General features: G+C 37.5%; 1 protein-coding gene across 2 annotated transcripts in view; it reads left to right on the top strand.

Moving 5' to 3' along the window:
- Positions 1-879, top strand: part of PRDM6 (PR/SET domain 6) — a 79,349-nt gene extending 78,470 nt beyond the window's left edge. For both annotated transcript variants that reach the window (XM_064501685.1, XM_064501684.1), the window contains exon 8: positions 1-879. This exon is cut by the window's left edge and continues 3,320 nt beyond it. The gene's annotated coding sequence lies outside the window, so the exon portion shown is untranslated.
- The last annotated feature ends 5,432 nt before the right edge of the window (positions 880-6,311 follow it).

The following is a 6,311-nucleotide window of genomic DNA, read 5'->3' as shown; positions in this document are numbered from 1 at the left end:
ACCCTGAGCAAGCTGGAAGTTGTATTTAAAACCTGTGCCTAGTTCTAATTTTGTTCAGTGTGTGGAATGAAAATTTATACATCCATAGGGATATTCCTTTTGGAAAGATGTTAGGTCCATTATGAATCTGCAGTTACATACCCCAAGTGATGATTTATTTTTTCTGATACAAGTTGATTGTCTTCCCTTGAAAGAAAGCTGAGTTGAGAATAATAATTACAGCACATTACATACTAGAAACTTACAGGCAATGACATGTGTATCTGTTATTTTCTTTTGGTAACATCATCTCTCCTTTTAATTACTATTTATTATTTGTATGGTGCCATTAGGTTATGTGATACTGTCTTATAGATGACAAAATGATGTGGTTTCAAAAGAAAATAGGTGAAAGTCCAAAAGTAAGTCCTCATTGCATTTGAAAGTCATCAGATGCTATGATTTATTTTAAACTTACCATTAGTGCAGTCTTCTGTTCCATCCAAGTCCTTTCTGTGGATGAGTTTCCAGAAGATAAAATATTCTGGGGCAGCATGAAGTCTTTTTTTCTATATTTTGTCTAGTTTTTTGGAAGTTTAGACATGATCAAGCCAATCCAAAAAAGGGCAAAAAACCCCACAGTAGATGTAGAATATGCTGGAGGGGTCCTCTGTTGTAGTAAAAATAATAATGACACTGTAATTAGAAAGGTAAACAGCTTGCTTGCATTTTTTAAACTTCATAAAATTGCATCTTTTTTACTGCAAAGGACCAATTAAGTCATGCATGTAGCTGTATTCTTGTGATATAAACTGTAAAGATTACATTGTGTTTAAATGAAAATAACAGGCACACATTTAAAAAAAGACAAAGAAATGTAAATATATTTGATTAATAAAACATTTCTATTACTATATCTTAAGCCTTTGTTTTATATTGATTACAAGGAGAATTTTGTGCATGGTATGGAAAGAAACTAAATACGCTTCAATGCACATGCAGTGAAGGCAGCCTCAAATGATCAGAGGGCCTTGCTGTAGTTTTCATTGAGTTTCCAAAAGGGGTTTGCAGCTTGGATGGTGCAACCAGGTTTGTGGTGAGAAGAGGGTTGTGATCAAGCTCAGCTTTCTTGGTGACTGGTGGGTTGTTCCAATATGTATATTGATGTGATGGTGAGGGCACAGCACAGCCATGTGCTCCAGCAATTTCTCACATATATTTTGGAATTTGTTTGTATAGTTTTATGACACAAATCATGTCATTCTGTAACCAAGTTTTTCTCTTCTGCATACTTTAGAGTGTATTTTTTTTTATGTTTAAGGGCCTGAGTCTTCTTTATTTACCTGAACCCAGATTTACAAGGATCACCCTCTAGTGGACTAAGACAGAATTTCAAAACTCCGGTTGATTTGATACTTGAGCTCCTTCTTTTAAATCATTCTAAAACCAAAGCTAAAAGCACTAGCCATGCTCCACTGCAAGGGCCCTTCAGTGCCTTTTGTAACATTATTTCACTGCCGTCCTATGTGTCAAAGAGCAGTGATTAGTTCACTAAGCCACCCCTTGTTCCACTTGAAAAAATACCACTTGAGTATGAGAAAAATATGTCAGTTTCTGTTGTTTTTCATGTTATATGACCTTTTACATAAGCACCAGAACCACCATGGTAGAATAATTGTGCAAAACTACTATACTTGAGAAAATACTCAGGTAATTGGCCAGCAGACTGCCTGCTGGTTTGCAAGTAGCATGGATAGTCAATCATTCAAGGCAAGCTGCTATATGTGCAAGGAAAATTCTTTATAACAAGAAATTGTATTGAGTCATGCTGTATGAGATTATATCGCCAAACCCATGTAATCTGTCATGAGCTAATGAGACACAAATGTCTAAAGGGGACAGCGGGTGGAGAAGTCCTTTGGCTGATGGCCCAAACTACGACAGAAGAGTCCTGGGGTCCACTTTCTTGCAACCATTCTGGTGCGTGATTTAGAAGGGGTGAGGCTCAGGTCTGCTAATATTTTTCTTTTAAATCATTTACTGAACTTCTTTAGCTGAGCTGAGGGCTAGGGAGTTTGTTGCCTTCTTACTTCTACCTCTATATGCATTCACAAGGTCTAGGGAAGGACCAAACTCAGGTTCAGAGTGCAGGAGGCCAGCAGTGCAAGATAGTGTCAGTTTTGCTGTTTGTTTGTTTGCCTTTTAACGGAGTGAACACTTGCTCCCAAAGAAATATACAGAGATTAGCAGCTTCTAAGTCAATACACACGCTGTTTAGATAGCTTCTTTGGCACCATATCAGTTAATTCAAATCCAGTAACTTCCACTCACCACAAAGCCAAGGTAGATTTGAACTGGTGAAACGGATGTTGGAAGTGCTTCACTCCAGTGTCCACATATTGAGTGTCTCATCCTCCAGCCTGACTCCCTTTCATAACGGACGAAGGACCAACCGCACAACATTTTGACTGCAGACTTCCCATCTGCCATGGTTGTAAGTGATCTGATAGCTGTTTGGACTGGACTGACAATGTAGGGGCTTAACATACCCAGGTGCCTGCTGAAGTAGAGATACAGATCATCCAATGCCCAGCAATAATTAGGTTTCTACAAACAGGCTGTGCACAAGGCAACCAGCACAACAGCTGGTTTCCCTTCTGTAAGGTCAAGAATAAACTCATGCTATAGAAGACCTGGATCTCCAAACACAATTAGAATCAGCCAAAGGACATGGGGAGGGAAGAGGGGAATATAGTCTATCACAGGAAGGGAAATGTGTCTTTTGGGATCAAAATCTTTGCACTCCACCTTGTAGGTTTCACCTTTGAAGGCTGCATTGACAAACCTTGATTTATTTTATTTTATTATTACAGGATAACTTAATTTGAGAGACTCCCACAGTCACTGCTTGGAGAGCCATATCAGTGAATCCTAGGCCATCCTTTGTAGCCATAGCTGGATCACTCCGGCTTTCTCCCGAATGTCCTCTTCTCCACCAACCAAGGCAGATAATTTTTAGCAATACTTCCCCATGGGCTTGAATTTTTCCATTCTTTAGGCTTCTCTTGGCTCTCATCATTTCCATCTATTATACTTTTATTTTTCTCTTTAACAGTCCCTCATCCCCTCTCTGACATTACTACATTCAATCACTCTCCCCCTCTCTTGAGTTTCTCCAAATGAGCTTGCAAATGACTAAGGAAAGAAATTGCATTTGTTTATATTGGCACAACAAGTCACAGAAATACATCTTTCTTCTCTATACTCTAGCCCTCAATAGAATGAGTCAAACTATAATGGTCATGCAGAGCCTTTGACCTGGATTTTCTTTTTCTTTTTTTCTTGTAGAGAGCCAAGAACATTTTGGCTTACAGGAGACATACTAGTAGTGATCAAATATTCTTCTGGAAGCTATTTGGAATTTTTTTCTTTAACCTTTTATGAGGGCAGTTGTTTTCTGTTTTCTCATTGCATAAGAGGTAATTAGCTAGCTAGTAAATTAAAAGTTTCATGTAGAAAATATTTTTTAGCAAACAAAAAGCAGAGTTAAATGCATGCATGCAACGATGCTTGTAGTGTCTGTCTGCTTGTCTATCTGTCTTTCTCCCTTCGCTTTTACTTTTTTTTCCCTTCAAAACGTAAAAAGTCAATTTCTTCTGCTTACAGGTAAGATCTTCAAGAAAAGGGATAATATATTGCTGTAACATTGCACAATAGTTCTGCACAATGAAATGCTGCAGTAGTGTCTGATCAGTCAGGATAAGAACACCATGTAGCTCCCATCTCAATTTTTGAAATTACTTATATGATGAAGATATGTGTTCCTTGAAGGTGAGCATCTTCTAGCTTTTCTTTGCTCTGTGCTAATAGTAGAGCTCCTAGGAGATTTTCTTCCATGTGTGCATTTTCAGTGAAGATTGTTTTTCATTTTTCACTTCCAGAATTTATTCTCTAAAAGAGTAGAAGGCTTGCTTGAAATGCAGAAACACCCCCCCCCAAAAAAAAAAAAAAATTGTGCCCAGAAAAAAAAGTTAGGATTTTTCTTTCATAATTTTCAGGAAAACAGTTGAAAAATGTCTGCATAAAAAGGACTGTTTCGTGCAAGATTCCTCTTCTTCAAGAAGCCCTTTCCAACCAAAACCTCCTGCCTAGGTCTGATTACTAGAGCAAAAAAATACGACTATTTGTGTACTTCAAATCATGGCTCTCCATAGTTCTTAATGGTTGGTCATTCTGTGGAATCTTCTTAATAACATTCTTGATTATTAAATTATTTGTGTCTGCAAAGGTCATCTATCTCTTTCAGCCTTGCATGGTCATATGGTCTTAATTCACCTCAAGTCCTAATGAAGGTACTGCATTGTACAGTTTCTCTTAGGTATTAACAAGCCATATTCTAGATTATGGTGGAATTTTATGCAGTGTGGAGCTTTTCCCTTCCCTCCCTTTAGTTTGCAGTATCTCTGTGGTTTAGGGTTTTCCTGTGTTGAATATGGTTGCTCTGAGGGCAACTGAACAACAGAGGAAGGTTTTGCAAGCAGCCTGAGTACAACAGCTCTTGGCCCGTAAAATCCCATGACAAACTCATGGCAATTTCAATACGCTTCTAGATTTCCATCAGAGGTGAAACTTTCCAGATTTGATTACCTCCCATTAAAGAACAGCAGAGCATCCTTTTTATCATTATCTCGTTAGGTAAAAAGGGGCTAAGCAACCCCATGGGAATGAATCAGAAGCTGTTTGCAGTTGTATCTGCCTTATTCTTGCTTGCTGTCGTTACAGTTACCGTTACCTAAAACGTATTTCAGGAATTGCAGACAAGAGAGAGAATCTGCTTCACTGTTTACATATGATTAATCTTCACTTCTTTGCACAATAGTTTGTTCTATATCCTGCTCACCTTTGGATAAGTCATTGACAGAACAGGTAAAATCACACATACCAATACAAATTACCCAAATGAATTAGGATAATAGCCTTATTATAAAAGCACACTGTGTACATCTTAATATAGTAAAGCCATTAAAAATGATAATTCAGTTATACTCGGCCAAAGATGGAGTTGTCACAGCACTGGACAATATTTTTTAACCCCTCCAAGCTTTTACATATGTAGTAAATCACGTGTGTGTCAATATACTCGCTAATGTGTACCTCAGAGTGATGGCTTCATTTTGAAAGATTTGGGGAGGGGGGGAGGTTGTGTTTCATGAAATGCTCAACCTCTTCAGCCTACTTAGTACGGCTGAGAAGATGAAATCTATCCCCAGATCTGTCACAAGCAGAGCTGTAGTCGTTTAAAATAACCAATCCAATCATCCAACTCTTGATTGTTTGATGTTCGTTCTGGCTTTACACTGTTGATTAAGAGGCTCAGCAAAGAGGTGAAGTTGCAGAATAGCAAAGGGTGCCTTGACCTAAAGAACTTGAAGTCAGCAGGTCACTTATAGTGACTGTGATTTATTGATCAATAAACACAGCCTCTCCAAACCCATTTCTTTCCTCGCCGGCCTATTTTTGCAGGCATCATATTCTCATTCAGAGGATGTGTGCAGGGAACTTTCTGAAAGATTGTGCAGTCTCACATATAAAAATAGAATGTATCTGCAATTTTGCCTCACCTTAATGATATTTTTTAATAAGTTTTATTCTTGGGAATGGGACGAACTAACAATCCTTGAATTTTACAGATGCTATTGAAGATTCTTAGCATACCGTACTAAAAGAAAGAAAAACACTAGATCTCACTTACTTAAAAAAAAAAAAACTTCAGCCATGAGGCTCCTCTGGAGTGAATCACATGAAAAATTTTGGTGAGAGAGTAAAGGGCATTTTTCTTGTGTAACATTTTGTTACTGAGGTTTCATGTGTAGCACAAGGACAACGGTTTGTAACAAGGAAAGAGACACGTGCCTTTTTCAAGCTAAAAATACCATTTTTAAAAAATACATAAAAAAGAAAATGAATGAAAGAAAAAGAGAAAGCAACAGGAAAAAAAAATCCCGATTGCATGGAAATGAATGTTTTCACTACCTTCATTCTTTGAAATGTAGCATGATTTATAACAATTCAAAGAGACGGCTTTGAAGCATAAGAAAATAAATCAGACTTTACTAAAGATCTAGGTCAGATTTAGGCCATCAAAATGTATGATGATTTTAATACTATTTTTGTCTGACACATTTTTTTTAATAAGTGTTGTCTCCTACAGCTTATAGTCTTGCTGAATTATGTAACTCATGGGTTACAAGTACACGCTCTCCCTATATAGGTATATGTACACATGCACATGTATAGTCTTATTTTCTCTCTCTCTTTCTCTAATCTTTATT

Source organism: Dromaius novaehollandiae, chromosome Z (genome assembly GCF_036370855.1).
Source record: "Dromaius novaehollandiae isolate bDroNov1 chromosome Z, bDroNov1.hap1, whole genome shotgun sequence".
In the NCBI taxonomy this organism is placed as follows: Eukaryota; Metazoa; Chordata; class Aves; order Casuariiformes; family Dromaiidae; genus Dromaius; species Dromaius novaehollandiae.
The sequence above is the reverse complement of the archived record's forward strand: the minus strand, read 5'-3'. Positions and strand labels throughout refer to the sequence as shown.